The following is an 18649-nucleotide window of genomic DNA, read 5'->3' as shown; positions in this document are numbered from 1 at the left end:
TTTAGCAGAACATAAATGCATGGTAAACAAGCATCCATCATTCTGAGTATTCACTTTACAGTGTTTTATAAAGGGATGCACTTTGTGCATTAACCTTGCATATTTTATATGTTTCTGTGAAACAAGAAGCAGAGAAAATTCTTTCATATGAAGTAGTCACTGAAATTGATGCTAATTTTAATTGCTTAGCAAATACATTTAAAAGGAATGCAATACTCATGCTTTTAATTTCTAATTTCCTTTGTTTCATTTTGGTTTTATTGGTGAACACTAAGAAGCAACATTTTTGAACTTTTGAAAACTGATCTTATTTTTGATTCATATTTTTGAGTTGGAAGGAACCTTAGGGGTGTTATCTAATTACATATATATGAGTGGAAATGGGACTAAATTTGTGATTTCATTGCTGTAGGAAAACATGGTGCATGAGGATAACCCTCTAAAATTACTGGTTGGCACCTTCTCTGGAATCGAAGGCCAGTTTCCTATCCATTGAGACACATTGATTTTATTTCAGAATATGTCTCTCTCCTTTCCAATCCTACAAGTTTTCCTTTGTTTCCTTTTCTTTGATTATTGAAATACCTACTGATCTGTGGAGAGGAAGAGAGGGCTCTATTAATAAATAAAGACTGAAAAACAAAGTAAAAAAAACAAACAAACAGGTAGACAAAACCAGTCAAAATATCAATCATATCTGATGATAAACACAATATTTCATGTTCAAAGTCCTTCTGTTCTTCAAAGAGAAGGAAATATATTTTCTCAACTCTTTCTTGGGACAAAATTTGCCTTTATAATTATGCAGTTCAAAGTCATTTCTTTCTGCTTATATTCTTATACTCATAGACTATATTCTTTCCATTGCAACCCTCATTTTACAAATAAAGAAACTGAAGATCAAAGAAGAAAAGTGACTTGTCCAAGGTCATACAACTTGCAAATGGAATATCTGGAATTAAAATAAAAATATGAGGGCTCTTATTGTCAAATGAGTACTTTTAAAACTATATTCATGTATACATACATGTAAGTATAAATATATATTTATGATTTGTGAAATGCTTTATATTATTTCATTAGGTTATTACACTACCTGTGAGGTAGCTAATAAGAGTATAATTATCCTAATTTTACAGGTTAAGAAAAAGCCTTTGAGAGAATGTGGTTTGATCATGACTGCATAGAGGATATATTTCTGTAACTCATTAATTTCTAGCCAAACATGTGACTCAGTATCATCAGCTAAAAGTCTTATAAATATCATAATTCTAAGGAACTTTAGAGGTTGTCAAATTTAACTAACTCTCTAATTTTTCAGATAAGGAAACTGAGATTCAGAAAAGTGAATTTTCCTATAGGTCACATATACATAGGTATTTGCAAAGGTTGTATCTGAATTAAGGACAGTTAAAAGAAAGGAGAGTATTGACATTTCTTTTTTAAAATGTCATTGATAAGCAAAAATGAAGTTGCTTTAATGTACTTCACAATTTTTACAATTTTGATTTAACTATTTCTGCATATAAAAAAGGCTATATATATTATTGGGCATAGAATAGAAGAAGAAAGCTATGCTAAGTAAGAACTGAAGAATTCATGTAGCAAATAACAGAATGGGAAATCAACAGTGCTATCAACCAATAGACTGAGAGGACAAAGGAATAGGATACAAGAAAATTGCAACAATATAATATGTGTTTCAAATAACTTTGTTCTGCTTTTCAGTCTCTAATAAATTTACCAACACGCTAACTAGAATAAGCACAGGATGCTCATCGTCCATCACTTTAATTTGTTGGCAATTTCTGTGTGCCAATCTAAATTAGCATAGATGGAACATGGCTATTAATTGTAATGGACACCATCATTATACTCTAGAAAATGAATCACGAATTCCCAAATGTTAATTTCAACAAGAGTTCTTGTTAAGTTCACTTTAAAAATGTAGATACCATTTGAGGTCATTATGGTAAAATATTAGAACATTTTCAAAAGTATATTACATAATCCAAGCCAAAAATATTGTAGTATTACACTAAAAATATTGTAATTAGATTATTGAAATACCTACTGATCTCTGGAGAGGAAGAGAGGGCTCTATTAATATCAGCAACATCCATTCTACTACAACATTGGAGGGTATTTAGTCTTACGGGAAGAAAATTATGACCTGCGGCTATTGCAGCATCAAAAATAAGTTCACCAATTTTACCTCTTTTATGGAAATTTTCACCAGTATCTTCTCCCCTGGTAAAATTAATACCATTGGCATTCTAAGGACTAGCACAGTACCTTGTGCAAAGTAGGTACTCAATTCTTGGAAAGGATGAATAAATAGCTCCCAATGAATTTGTTCAGCATGATTAAATGGTCTCACTTATTGGTCTCAATTATTGAAAGATAACCTTCAAATTTCATGACGTTGTAGAGCCTTCAGAGAATTTAGTCTCAATCCATTCTCCCTTTTAGACCACTTACAAAATGACCCACAGTTGCTCAAACACTTATGTACACTAGTATTAACTAACATTCATAGCTGCCAAAGTGATATTACTAAATTGTAATTTACATCATCTGACTCTTTTGCTCTATAAACTCCTGTGGTCAATCAAAATCTGGTCCCAAGATGTTTTAGGGTTATTACACATTACACCCTTTCACACATTCCAAGTTCAAGCTAAATGGACCTTCTTGCTCCTCACATAAAACATTTGATCTCCAATATTTCTTCTTTTGCAAAGGCTGTCACTCATGCCTGGTATGTCATCTCTCTTCACCTCTACTTCCTATAATGATACATTTATTTCAAAACTCAGCTGTGTGTGAAACAAAACAAAACAAAAAACTGTCTCTGATGCCTTCAGCTGGCTGCCTATGCACATTTCTGTAAGTAGATAGGTACAATATCTGTTTATCAAATAATATTTTTAAAGTTTTTAAGATAGTGCCTGGCACTTAGTAGATGCTATATAGATGCATATTCTCTTCTCTTTCAATCAACTTCCTTCCTTCCTTCCTTCCCTCCTTCCTCCCCCCCCAGATGTACATGTTCCTTATAGTTATACTGTTTCAATTTTTTGTCTTTGCTTTACCAGTGCCTAGCTAAGTGCCCGACATATAAGGAATAATTAAGAAATGCTTGTTGATTGTTTTTTTTTTATTTTAAGTCATCTCCTCACAACCATTAGGTTCTCCTTTTGTCCTGCTCTGCTCACAACTCATAGAACAGTGTTTCAAAACATCATTTCACATATAATAATCCTCAGGCTACATCTTGATTTAATTAACTCATGTAGTATTTTAAGTATTAGAAACTCTTGCTTTGACTTGTAACATCATGGGGGATAAAGAAGATATCTTCCTCAATGATACTCAGTTACAATCTCTTTCCCCCTCTAATCTTCACACTCTCCCAGAAACCTGAGTTTCCATGTCCAGATCTCATATCCTGCCTTCCCTCCTCCCATTCCATCCCATCCCATTCCAACCCATCCCATGCTATTCAACAAACATTTATTACAGTCCTACTGTGTACAGGGCAGCTTGAAAAAGTGACTGGAGCACAAGTTTCAGTGTCAGCAATAGCTGGGTTTGAGTATATAACTTCTGCTACACATTGACTGAGGGTGGGCATGTCGCTAGACTTTCCCGCATTTCAGTTTACTCATCTGTAAAGACAGGAGCCTGGATTCCATGATCTGTGATAATGAAGAGCCTACTATGTACTGGACACTATGGGCAGAATGGAGGATAGAAAGATTCAAACAAAAAAAACCCAGTTTCTGTCCTCGAACATGCAACATTTTAGAACCACTTGTGTGTGCAAGGCCCTTTATCACTCATTTCACAACTATATTAAGAGCTTTTTTATAACAAAAATGAACTATATGTATATTTATGTATACTTAAGCATTGTAGTTCTGATTTTATAGCCAATGAAAAGAAGTTAAACTTTTTTTGAGGAGGAAAATAATATACTAAAAACCTGTAGATAAAGGACTGAAGTTCCTGAGTGAGGTCAGGTCTCAAGATACACATTAGGAAATCATCTAATAAGAAGTGACAATTAAAGTAACAAGAATGCCTGGAATCTGGAAGGCAGAGACCCTAAGACATAACCTTGTGGAGGGGAAACAGTGTATATTTGGAGAACATTAAAAAGCAATGTCATAGAAAGAAAAGAAAAGGAGGTCAGAAAGTAAGAGGAGGCATATTATAATGTAAGAGAAAATAGAGGAGAAAAGAATTCCAAGCTAAAATGGTCAGTTTGACCCAATAAATATTTATTTTGTCTTTACACAATAGGACACAGTGTGGGAAAAGTAGATTGAGGTCAAATATTAAAGATCAGTCATTTCTTAGAGATTAATGCAGCTGTTTGTCTGTGACAAATATCAGGGACCCTAGAAGACATTGGTAGCGTCATACAGCTGAACTTTTAAAAAATACAAGAGTTCAGAGAAAGTAAGTAGCAAATTGTGTGAAAGAAATCTCTGTGGAACTCAGATTTTCTCTTGTCTAATTTTTTGTTGTCTAATAATTATTTTCTTTCACTTTAAAACATTCTGATCTTGACAGTCCTCTTTCTGATCTGGATAGGTTTTAATTCCCTTAATTAAGCATCTCTCATTTCTAGCAACTGACTGTGGATTTGTACAAGCAATTTCTAACACTTCTGGACCTCTTCTCAGTGGGAACCCTTCGGCCTTGGCCATATTTTTTAATTTCCATTATAGGACCTATCAGTCTTAGGACAGGTTTGAGGCCTGGTAAATCCTGTTCATGTTTCTGTTCAGGTGACAAAGCTAAAAGATTCAGTACAATCCTAATGTATATACTTTGAACATCTAAATTCCGAAAAAAGATGAATCTGGAAACAGCTGGTAGGATGAATTAGACCTGATTGGAACTCACAAGTGTAGAGGCAATAAAAGTAGCAGAGGGGCTATTGCAATACTACTAGATGTAAGAAATAGGATTGAATGCTGTAGGGAGGTAAAGTTGTTTAATTCTATCAAAAGGCTATCAAAGGTGGTTATAAGGAAATCACTGAAAACTCTTTGGAGAACATTTCTCTGAGAAGAGGTGGATTAAATAGTCAAGTGGTAGATGATTAAGGGGAAAAAGTAAGTAGAGAAAGAAATAGCAGTGTTCTGAGTAACTCATTTGAGCAATTAATACCCATAAACTTCTATAAAAAACTACATAGTTCTGTTAGCTGAAATAAGTTCATAGATTTATAGGGATCTGAGAGGTCATTAATGCATCAACAATGTTTTATAAAAAGGAAGGAAAGTGGTAGTGACAAGTTTAAGGTCACAGGCTGTAAGAAACAGAGTTGGAATTTTATCATAAGTCACTGACATTCAAGATCAATACTCTTTTAATGGTCATTAAATATTTATTAAGTGTCTATCATGTTCCAAACACTGTGCTAAGTGCTGGGGATGTAGATATGAAAAAGAAAGACAGCCCCTTTCCTTAAGAAGCTTATGATCTAATGGGGAAGACAACTTATGAAAGAAAACTGTAAAGTGGGGTGGAAGGAGGAGAAGCTATGTAAATCAGGGCCATGGTGGAGAATTTCAAAGAAGTCCAAAATGAGCACATCCAGGTGGGAAATGAAGATATTTCTAGGAAAATGTGTGTCCTGTCCCTTTTCCTTGAATGGCAGAGTTTAGGGTTTCATACTTTAATTAGAGGAACTGATGAAGTATGAGTAACAAGCCTGATTGGATCTTGCATGATGTTGAGATTTCCCTGGAGGCATGTCAGAGAATTCAGAGAAGTCTAAAATGAGTGCAGCTGGGTGCAAAGTGAGGAGAAGTCTGTTTTTTCCACGTCACTATTTTACATCCCTCTCATATTCTTGTTATATGAATGGAAGTTCAATCACTGAACAAGAGCTCCTACAGAGTTGGGGTTGAATTTTTTATTTCTATCTGTATCCTCCAAACTTAGCAAAGTTCATGGAACTTTGTGGATGATTAAGTCTACTTGCTGTTGCTCAGGCAAGGAATTCTATCTCTGGACTCCATGCATTTTTATTGGCTATCCCCATTCCTGCAGTGCTCTCTCTTCTCACTCTGATTTAGAGTTCCAGTCATTTCTTTCAAGGCGGAGCTCAAAAGCTACCTTCCACAGTAGGTCATTCCACATTTTCAGACCCTCCTCTCTAAGAATATCTGTCATTTACATGGTACATAACCTGCATGTATTTAGTTATTTTCATTTGGTCTCCCAAACATTAGAAAATGAAATCTTTAGGAGCAAGGACTACACACACACACACATACACACACCCCCTTTTTTCTTTGTCTTTTTTATGTATCTCTATCTGTTAGCACAGTGCCTGATACAAACTCAGTGTTTTATATATATACATATATGTGTGTATATATATATACATATATATGTATATATATACTAAATATGTGTCAATAGATTAGCTGATTGCTATTCTTTTCCATTTTTAGACAGGGTTCATTTTGCATGATGGATATCAAATGCTCTTTGATGTTTTATAACTTTATGAACGCGTGTGTTTTCTCATTATTAGTGAGAGGCTAGCACAGTGATTCTTTTTGTGTACTGACATGCAATCATTGAAATCAGAGCATGTATGTGTTAAAAGGTTAAGTGTGCATGTCACTCCATCTGCCTGAGATAGGAAGTATTCCAGGAAACTTGATGTAATTGCTCTGTCAATATAAGGAAATTATATAGCTGCCAGAAAGCCAGGTTTAAAATGACCCTTGAAGGGCTTGTTTACATATCATCTAAGTCCAAGGGTTATAGACAATTTGTCAGCCTGTCTCCTCTTTGTCAGCAAGGTCAGTCCTTTCTTCCCTCAAGTATCCCTACCATGCTTCATGTAAATGAGCAATAACACTTATCATGGGTAAGTTGCAGCAAGTGAAGGAACCTGACAAAAATAAAAGTCAGAGTTAGGATCTGATCCAGGTCCTGTAAATCTAAATTCAACACTCTTTCTGTTGCACCCTGCTGCCTCCCTATCATTTTTTCTTGTTAGGAATGTAAGCTCTGCCATTAAAATGCCAGCTACTTGGGAGAAGGGAGTGTTCTTTCTGTTTATTTGGAAAGACAGTCCTGCCCACAACTAACCCATCAAGTGTTCCAAAGTGATGGAGCCAGTTGCAGTGTTTATTAATATAAGTACATACACAAATCACTGAAAACAGCTTTTGAAGGTATTCAATTGAATTTGTAGACATTTCCATCCAACAGCTAGACTTTTGCATATTTGGTGGAAATGAATGTGATTTTTTTTCAGAAAGAAGGAATGGAGTCTCTTGTTATAGAAACCAACTCAACTTCTTATGTTTGATAACCTTTTCACTTTTCATCTTTGTATTACCTTCTATTGGGGTAGAGCTATGCCCCATATACAATGCAGAATCTACCACTTAAAGTTACATTTAAAGTCTTTTTGCATGAAATGTAATCTACTCAAATGGGCACAGCATCTTGTCCTAACCTATTAGCTACTGCAATTTTCTGTGATCTTGAAATGTCCTAACATAATTCTCCAGCTCTCCACAACTCTAGTTCTCATCTATTCCTTCTTCACTATCTGCAATGACCTTTGTGTGAATTGCACAGGGCAGATAAACATTCTTTGGTCATTTGCTTATGTTTAATATAAATTGAGTCTGATGTGTTCATGGAAATGTTCTTGTTTTCTTCAGTTAGCCCACATGCAGAAAAACACTGGAGGTGAAGAGGGCAAGGAAAGCAAGAAGGTTGCTGTGTCATAAAACAAAGTGTAAGGGAGTAGCCATCAGGAAACACTGGATCTACTTCCATCTCTGTCCTTCATTTTAGAGCTATATTAAAGTCACAAGTGGGGGCCATCTCCAGTCATCCTGATTGATATCTGGACCCAGATGGCTCTGGAGGAGAAAATAAGGCTTATGACCTTGCATAGCCTTCCCTCACTCAAATCAAAGTCAATTGCAAATCATGCAACCCTGATATCATGGTCCTCTTCAAGAACAAAGGACAAACACAACAACGACGACGGCGATGACAATGATGATGACAACAAAAGTCACAACTTCAATTCAATAAAAATAATAAATGGCTACTCTCTGTAAGCCACTATGCTAGGTTTGAGCCACAAAAGGAGAAAAAATGAATATTTTGGCCCTTAAGAACTTACATTCTAAATGAGAGGCAGAATCTGTATACCAATAAATGCAAAGCCAGATAATTTAAGTGGCAAGGATGGTAATTGAATGCATTACTGGAAATAAGCGACAGGTCAATGAATGCATGGAGGTAAGAATTAGAAGATTGAGTTTGGGAATAACTTGAAGTCTAGTTTGGCTAAATATGGAGTGCATGAATGTTAGCCTATTGGAAGGCTGATCAGGTGATCCTTGATCAATTGAAGTCTCCTAGTTTGCTTGATGAAAGTACAGAATGTAATGGAAAGAAATAAGACATAATGGCATAAACCTCTTTTAGACTTTTACTAGTTACATACACAAGATGAAAAGACGTGCCCCCTTTCATACCTTGAGAGAACTATTATTACATTAAGTAGCTAGAAGGATTGCCAAATGGATCATTTCTAGGACCCTTTGCTCCAAACAGTCATTGACATGGTTACACTGGCTGGACTAAGAGTTTAAAATTAGAGGAGTGTACTGTGCTAGAAATCTGATTAGAATTGAGCTGTTGGCAAGAAGATTGAAAGAACATTTATAGAAGTGTCATCATAAGAACAATAGCAACAAAATATTTTCCTTCATAAACCTTGGACATACTTTTCCATAACACACATTGTAACAACGAGAGGAGTGGATGCCCATAAATTACTTGAGTAGAGAAACATCCAAGTACATGCATAGGGAATCTGTGTGATCATGGCATGTGCCAGGTGGGGCAAATCAGGCAATTGATGCTCTAGAGTCTAAACTCTCAATATCATCTACTATTCCTGCTGACTTTGGTTTCCCAATCTTAGATCTATGATCTTTTAACATTTGGCTGCAAACATGACTATCTGCAGCTTCTGGCTCTACTGAAATCTTGGTGTAGGGTACCTCAATGCCCTTCTTTAGAAAGATCAAAGACCCTGACCCTTGAACAAGTAAGTGACTATATGATGCACCTCCCAATTTCTGAGGCCTGTTTCTCTTCAGAAACAAGGGCTTGGCCCAGGTGGCTAGGTATTCTTTCCCCTTGCCCTTGCTCTAAGACAGTATTGTCAATAGAGGTAGGGAGGAAGAAACTGGAATCCCTTCCCCCACCCCTCCAAGGCATTAAAGTGAACAAAGCAAAGAATAAAATCTAAAAAGCCAAGTCCTCACTCCTCAATTACTAGAAGAATCAGCTCTTCCAATTAGAAATTAGGAGAAATTAAACAACTTGCCAAAGATGACATAGCTGCTAAGTATCTCAGAAGGAATTTAAACTTCTGTTTTCCTGATTCTAAGTCCAATGATCTATCAACTTGACTAATCTGAAAAAAAGGGCAGAAGTCAGAATTTGGATGGCTTTAAATGCTACCATTAGGGAGTTTTTAGTTTGTTCCATAGGCAGGAGGGAATCACTGAAGGTTTATAATCTTGGAATTGACATATGAGAACTGTACCCTAAAATCAATCTCAATAGAAGTCAGTTTCCTCATCTTAGAATTAGGATATTGAGCCAAATGAATGTTAAAGTCTGTTCTAATTAAAAATGAGATTCTGTTTCTGGGAGCCAAGATGGCGGAGTAAAAAGGTAGTCATTCTCACCCTCCCGTATCAACCCCTGAAAACCCAGAAAATATCACCCCAGAAAAAATCCTGGAACAGCTGAACCAGAAGAAAGATGGGGTACAGCAGTGTTTAGCCCAGGTAGCTAGAGGGATTAATGGGAAAGGCCCCTCTTACCTTGGGGGAGAGGGAGCAGAATGGAACCAGGAGTCACCCAGCCAGCTAGTGGAAAGACCCACTTTAGCACGCCAGGAGGAGATTCTGGTGACTCAGCATTCTACAGCAAATAGGTCTCCCAGTGCCTCAGCAAAAATAAGGGAAGCAGCACTACAAAGGACCCTAGGCTGATAAGCACCCTGCAGCAGTCATCTGAAAGGAGCTGAAGAAAGCAACCTAGAGTTGCCAAAAAGTTCCAGCCCTGGTGTTTCCAGCCCAACACCAGGTAAGCTGTCAGAAACTTATAGCCTCCAACTGCCAACCAGGAGGAGATCCTGAAGCCCAGGTGGTTGAGCAGGCAAACACCTACAGCTGGACCTCTGAGTGCCTCAGTGAGGACAGGGAAACCAGTGGAAACCAGCTCAGAAAACCACCAGGTGCCTTGGCATTCTACAGCAAAGGAGTCTCCCAGTGCCTCAACAGAACTAAGGGAGGCAGCACTGCAAGGGGCCCAGGCAGATAAACACCCTGCAGCACCCATCTAAAAGGAGCTGAACAAAGCCAAAGGAAAGGAAAAGCAGGCAACCTAGATTTACCTGAAAGTCCCAGCCTTGCTGATTCCAGCCCAACACCAGGTAAGCTGCCAGAACCCTACAGCCTCCAATTGTCAACATAAGAGGCCCCAGCACACAAAGCCAGTGACCAAGACCTAGGTTCCCAACACAAGAAGCTTGAGTCAGTGCTCTCTGCTCCCCAGCAGGAGAGCATAATCTCTTTAAAGGCCAGGGAATAAAGAAACACCATGAGCAAAATGAGGTGATTCTAAGAAGTGGCTAGTGTCACAAAACTTACTTAATTGTGATATTTGTATTAATATCACCTCAGGAGACTACCTTCATAAATGGGGAGACAGTGGTATATTATTTGGGTTTCATGACATTCTGCCCCATTCTGGATCAGCTTTAGTTGCACCAACTATTAAAATTACCAGTCCTGACTGAATGCCTATTATTATTATTATTAATTATTGTCATGATCATTATATTGTTATTATTATTATTAACTATCTAAGCCAAATAATAATCATCTTATGAATTTTGCCTCCTTAACATCTGCGTATCCATCCTCTTCTCTACTCTCGTGGATACAAGAATATGTTTATGTTATGTTATACTCTTTATGTTACGCTCTTTTCATCTGGCATTTAGACCAGTGTAACTGTCTCTTAATCAACTACTGACTTCTATCTTTTTCCCTGTCTAATCTATTCTTCACATAGCTGCTAAAATAAAATTCCTATAAAACATGCCTAACCATGTCACCCCTCTGTTTAAGAAATTTCAAGGGTTTCCTATTATTTGCTGTAAAATAAAGCATAAACATTTCATCTTGGCATTTAAAATCTGCATCCAGTCTACCTTTTCAGGATTACCAAACATTTCTCCCCTTTGTGGATTCTTTATTCTATACAAATTCGCCTAGTTGACGACTCTTGCCTCTCTGCCTTTGCACAGGTTGCCCCCATGTCTGTAATGCAGTCTCTCCCCACTACCTAAAATTGTCTCATGACACCCTTAGAACAGTTCTTTCAAGGCTCAGCTCATGGGCCATATGCTAAGGCAGGGGTTCTTAATCCAAGGCTCATGAACTTGGATTTAACTATAGATAGCTAACTATTTCAATGTTGTTTCCTTTGTAATCCTATGTATTTTGTTTTTATGCATTTAAAATATCATTCTGAGGAGGGGTCCATAGGCTTCACCAGAATATAAAAGGGATCCATTACACACAAAATAACAAAAAAAAAAAAAAACTTGTCCCCGGTTTCTATCTCCATCACACTTCTCAAACTATGATAAACTTATCTGTTATGTATTGTGTTCCACTAGCAGAATGTAATTTCTATGAGAATAAACTGTTTTTCATTTTCTCTTTATTTCTTCATCTTCCAAAACAATGTATTGCACATAAAAATATACTTTTTGGATTATATATACATCTATGTAATATACACAACACATACATTAGATATGTGATATATACATGTATCATATATAGATATAGATACATATGTACTATATATATCTAATGTACAAATACATACATTTTATATATATACACATAATAGACATAAATATATACTTTTATATATAATATACATATATATATACATATAATATATACTTTATGGATTAGACATAGTTCACTAGAAATGTCATAATAAATACTTTTTTTCCTGGTTTTAAGCATTGATTAAAATCCTAGGAGGTTGTGTGGAATACTCAGTTGTCCATAACTACCCAAATAATATTTTTCATAGATAGGACTAGAATCCAGGTTTTTCTGCATCTGAATTTCATCACCCATCTATCAAGGGGTATTTTACATGTTTCATCACCGATCTTTGGAATCATTGGTGGCTATTGCATTGATCATAGTTCTTACAGCTTTCAAAGTTGATTATCATTACAGTGTTGTTATGATATAAATTGTTCTCTTGATTCTACTCATTTTCTTTTTCTTCAGTTGATTAAAGTCTTGAAAATTTTTCACTTTTTGCAATGCTGAGGTTATGGTATAAATTATCCTACTTCTGCTCATACATATACAAAAATGTATTTATCCATTTCTCAACTGATAGACATCTTTTTAGTTTAAGGTTTTCTCCACACCATAAAATGAATCGCTATAAATGTTTTTGTATATGTAGTACATTTTCTCTTCCTTTTATCTTTTTTTCCACCCAGTGGTACAGCTGGATCAAAGGGAATGTATTGTTTAGTAACTCTCCAGAATGGTTGTGCCCATGCAACCAAAAGCATATCAATGAACCTATGTTTCCCCAAGTCCCTCCAACATTTTCCATTCTCTGTCTCTGTCTCTCTCTGTCTCTCTCTCTTAAAATTTTTCTGTTCATATCCCTAAGGCATTTATCAATTATGGAATGTCTCTTATTTCTATAAGTTTGAAGACCTTTGTGAGTGAAATTTGCTGCAAAGATTTTTCCCAGTTAATTGTTTATTTTTAATTTTAGTTTTGTTAGATTTGCTTATGACATGTATATACACACACATTGAAAATGAAAAGATACCATTACATGTGGGGATAAATTAGAATACACACAGACACACAAATGTACATACATGCATACACACACACACATATATATATAATTCTTATTTTATGGAAAGGAACATGTATACTTATATTTTATAGTTTTTAATGGAAATTTATTTTATATCTTGTTAAAAGTTTATATGATTGATTAAATTTATAGTTTCCATGATAACTAACTTACAAGTTATATCTTATCTACTAACAAACCCTGCCATTCATGAGTGGAATAATTCTGTACACTAGGATTTCCCTACTCTGAGGAAATCATGAGGTACTCCCTTTTCCCAGTATGAATCTATAACAATGGTTTTAGTTTGTGATGTGACACCTCCCCCTCCAAGGCAGTTTATTTGATCTTTTACTTCCTTACACTTTCCAAATTCACAAACCAGGATCAGTTCATAACAGTCAGGGCCCTTCTACTTCCCCACCCCCACTAGCTATTGAAACATTTTTGAGCACCTATCACCATGATTACACACACATAACAGTCTATACATGTATATGCCTCTATATATTCATATAAATTATTATCTTTTTACTTGATTATCAGAGTACAAAGTTATGCTCTACTAAGGTGTAATAATTCTTACTCAGAATTCTGTAATTATGGTAATTGAACTGAAAGGCAAATTCTCCAAAAGGAAGGGTAAATATGTGCATGATCTTTCAGTCTCTCCAGTCCCTCTTCACTCAACTCTATCATATTTATTATCCTAGAAGGAAGTCACTTATCTTTATCCCTTAATACTACTTCTGCTACATTTCTGAAACTGCACCCAAGAACTCTTGGTTATACATTTTCAGGAAATAAAAAGACAGGTAAAAACTTCTTTCATTTGTCAAATGAAAAGTTTCTACCCCTTTGTAGAAGGTTGGGGAGCCCTATCTGGTACCTGATTGCTCTAGAAAATGAGGTTTACTGGAACTATGTGTTCCTTTCATTTTTAGGAGCTATATTTCAAAGAAAGCCTTGTTTTGTTGTCAATCACTACATTAAAAAGCAAGTATGGACTCATTATGAGAATTTGGTGGCTGTTGTAATCATTAAAGCAGATTAGGGGATGTAGCACATCAAGGAAGAAACTGGAGTGAATGATGGATAAAGTGACTGACAGACAATATGCTTAAAAGCTGGGTGAGTCTAAACAAAAAGTGACCTCTGGAATTAACGGAGTACTTGCAATGCAGGAATAAGCGATCACGTGCAGACAAATTAAAGGAGAAATCCAAATTCCCGATCCCTCTAGATTTTCTGAAATAGGATTATAGGAAAGATAACTACATACAGTGAGAAAGGACTAGCAGATTTTGATTTTTTCTTCTAGCAGACTCTAAAGGGAGCTCTGTCGAGCTCTATTATCTTGTATGTGCATAGGTCTTTGTAGTGAAATAAAGGACATTGTCGACAGCTCAGAAAATTTTAGTAATAAAAAAAGATAATATTCCAGCACAAAAGTTAGTGATCTTCTTTATCATAGACTTTTTTTTAGGTTGTGTGTCTGACTCATATAGAAAGGATTAGGTATATTACACATCTTAACAGCAACCCCTCCACCCCAGCTCTCCCTCCCACCCCATCAAACACCAACTACCTACCACCTGCCACCACTGGCCTCATTTCCATGCTCACTACCACAAACCATCACAGAAGAGAGTAACCTTTGAGGTAACTGCCTGTGCAGGTTTTGTAGCTCTACCTCCTCAGTAACCACAACTACTGAAGATATAGGAAAAGAAGATCTTAATAATAATGTCCCTGGACCTGTTATGGTTCAACCTAGGTAAGAGGTATTACCTCCCCTATCCCTACCCAAGTGGAAATAAGATTAAAGAAAAGGCTTTAACTTCTGTTTTGCAGCTGCATTCTAAACTCTAGTTGACCTTTCTGTCTGAGTTTCAGGTGGAATTCCTCTATGTGCTGTTTATCCCTTTTAGAATGTGAGCTCCTAGAGATCTCAGACTGTCTTGCTTTTCTATTTATATACATATCACTTAGCCCAGTGCTCTGCACAGATTAAGCACTTAATACAGGCTTTTTCATTGAACCTGTCAGTTAAAATACTTTATTCTTCCAAAAAGCAATACTTTAAAGATTTTCCCCAAGTCACAGTTTTCTTAGGTTAATTCCGGGTGGTTTCAATCTTTATCCACAAATTTGTCACCACTAACTCCTTTATATTTTAATAGCCTTTGTGAGAACCATTACACTCTACATATGAGTATCTTGTTGGCTAGTAGAACACATATATTTCCATAAAGCATTAATAAAATATTTTGTGAAAATATTCAAAATCCATTTGAAATATGCCAAAAAATATTCAAGCCTCTGAACATTAGACTTTTTTATTAAATGCCCTCAACAATATTTTATTCAGCCTCTTCTGTGAAAGAATACAGTCTTCAGTATGAGATTACTTCTAATCATATTACTTTAAGACATGAAAAGGAAAGTCATAATGGACACTTAAGCAACATTTCAATGTGCTGTATCTCTGCAGCATCTGAATGTCCAGACTTTATTTTTGCTGTCATAAACATTTTTCCCACTCCGTAGCAAACATGCATCATTGATCATTTTCTTTGTGAGGGTTTGCCTTTGTTAAATTGATGGAAAAGATGATACAAATTTTATGGCTTAAGGAATGTAATTTCACTATAGATATGACATAGGTATATATGGGATTCTATCAGTGTAGGAAGCTCCCTCCTTCCATGAAGATAGATAACTATTCTGTAACTTATAGTCTTAGAAACTTGACAGACAACTGAGAAGTAAAGTGACTTCATGGACACAGAGATACTACATGTTGGATGCAAGGCTTGGACCTAGGGCAGTCAGTCAATAAGCATTTATTAAGTACCTACTAATGCCAAATATTGTGCTATGCACTGAGTATACAAAGAATAGCAAAACACAGCCCCTGCCCCTGAGGAACTCACAGACCAATGAGGTATTTCTACATCCCAAGTGGTCTGTCTCTTTACTCATAGCATTGTCTTGATGTCATCTACCCTGTCCAGGATAGGTTGAATAACAAGTAAAAACAAAAGTGAACTTTGTATATTGGAGATTGTTTCAAAGAAGGGAAAAATAACAAATAAGTAGGTTTCCTTATTCAACATATACACAGAAAAATTGATGAAATATCTTAGTGGTGCAGCCAAAGAGTATTCATTCTGGAGGCAAGTGATAAGGATTCCTTGTGACTACCTATGACAAACATATCAACAAATCAGAAATGGGTTTGTACTGGACATCAAATAGGGGTAAATTAAAACACTTGCCCTGACCTCTCTGGGGACATAATCCAGGTGCAACTTAATCAAAGTATAACTTTCTCAATTGGAAATGAACTAAAATGGATCCTGGGTTGTATTATTGGGTGTGTACTATTAGACTAAGCTAATCCACCATGAATTTTGATAATAGTTTAGAAAGCATGAAAATATATGAATAATAAGGAGAAATAGGGAAATTTATATGAATCTTTGAATCTGAGCCTTGGATACCATTTCTGGTAGTAAAAACACTAAAATGAAAAAAAGGTAACTGTGTGCAGAGGAGTGTGTAATTATCACTTTATAGAAAGAGTTCTATTTCTAAAGGTTACAGAGCTCTTAAATGTGCTAGAATGTTCAGAATCTGTTATAGGTATGTTTCGAAAACAGAATTATTTACAGTCCTTTTGTTGCAAGGTGAATTGCAAAATGTAAAATAAATATATAGAAGTTTGTAGAAGCAGCTGAAAATTCTTTAATTAGAGTCTAATTTTCTTCCATGTACTATAGAAGTCTTAGATGGCAGGAGAGATATGGGGTAGGAGGCTCAAGATAAGGAGAAAGACAAGGTGGTAGGAATAAGATTCCAATGTTTTATGATGTACATTCATTGAAGCGATGACAATCCGTGCAATTAATACTTGATATTTTTCAACACATAGTGTAGACAGGATTGAAACATGATGTATTTATAGTTGGAAGTTATCTCAGAAATCATCTACTTCAACTTCATCTTACTAAAGTAGGGATGTCATACCTCCAATTCTAATGAGTGCAACTAAGAATATGTTAGAGATCCCATACATCTATCAGTTGAGAAACAATTTTTTTTCATTTTGTTGTACAATCAATCAAAGCTGTACATTAGGTATGAACAATCCCTAGACATTTCTATTGAATCAATCAACTTAGCATAAACTAAATGCTAACAACCTAATTAATCAAGGTTGGAGGGAGTGAAATGCTTTCAGCCATTAGATGAAATGAGCTGATGCTATGCACATGAAATGCTTTGAGATTAAAATAATTAGACATTCCTGTGAGTTTGACTATTTCAGAGAAAAATATCCTAGCAGAAAGATTCCAGCTGTACTTTGTGTCAAGACGTGAGAGTGCTTTGACAAGGTAAACTCCTTTCCCCTGTACCAGAAGGTAGCATGAGAGTTGGTGGAGTGAGTGCAGAGTAAGTGACACATTCCACACTCTCCCACCTCCACTGATCATAACATAAGAAAGATTGAGCTAGTAACAGAGTATACACTAAGTTAGGAGTGGAGAGAGACACAACTGGACATGCCAAACAAGCACAGCTTTAGGGGACCTTCCTGAGGACTCCAGGAAGGAAAACAATTTCTATCTGACTAGAGGAACCATGAGTTACAACTTTATAACATGTATTTGCTGGTCTTAAGCCCACTTTCCCTTGGACTTTGTATATGACTGAGGGAAAATAGGTTCTATACTTTTGGGGAGACGTTTTTGCTACAACTGGTCTTACTGTTAACACCTCAGCAAATGCCCCTTTTAAAAAGCTAATTGTTAATTGTTTGATTGACTTAGGGGACTAGCAAAAGAATTTTTAGAGACCATCAGATGAGGGCTTAGGAGTGATAATACTAGAATCACCCCCTACCCTATTTCTCAGGGTAACCACTAGAATTCTTAGGAAAGAAGTAACAAGACTTCTTCTGGGGTGTTTTCTCACCATTATGAGTGGGAGTAGGTAGGAATAATTCCAAATTGAGTCACAAAATGGCAGCCACAACTGAAACAACTGAATTCAAATGGGAAGTAAGCCCAGAACCAAAGTTACATGTAGATGAGGATACCGAGGCACAATGACCTGAAATGACTTGCCTGATATGAAACAAGAAGTGGAATTGGAGGCCATGTGGAAAAGAGAAACTGAAGCAGGGATAAAAAGGAGAGGAAAGGAGAAAGTAATAGAGGATCAGCCTAGGAGTTAGTGAGATGGTTTCACTACTAGTCTCTAACACAGACTAACTAGGTGATCGTGAACTAGGTACTTTGCCTCCCAATGTTTCAGGAAAAATCTCTAAAACTTGAATTAGAGATGGGTTATCAATTTATGTAGAAGAAAATAGTTTTCAAATTGGGACTTCTCCATACATTTCTAAATACTGGTCCAAGGTCTCCTCTTCTCTCCTCCCTCCAAACTCTCCAGTTCCTTATGTCTTGTCAAGGTGTTTTTCTTCATTGGTATCATCATCATCATCATCATCATCCTCATCATCATTTGGATTATTTTATTTTTTGGTGGCACTGTCACCTTTATAGACATAAATGTTTCTATAAAATCCATCCTATAATTGCTTAACCTCTTGAAAACAATTTTGATAATA

The sequence above is a fragment of the Vombatus ursinus genome, unplaced genomic scaffold, assembly GCF_900497805.2.
Source record: "Vombatus ursinus unplaced genomic scaffold, bare-nosed wombat genome assembly UNPS02014810.1, whole genome shotgun sequence".
In the NCBI taxonomy this organism is placed as follows: domain Eukaryota; kingdom Metazoa; phylum Chordata; class Mammalia; order Diprotodontia; family Vombatidae; genus Vombatus; species Vombatus ursinus.
This window is presented reverse-complemented; position numbering follows the sequence as displayed.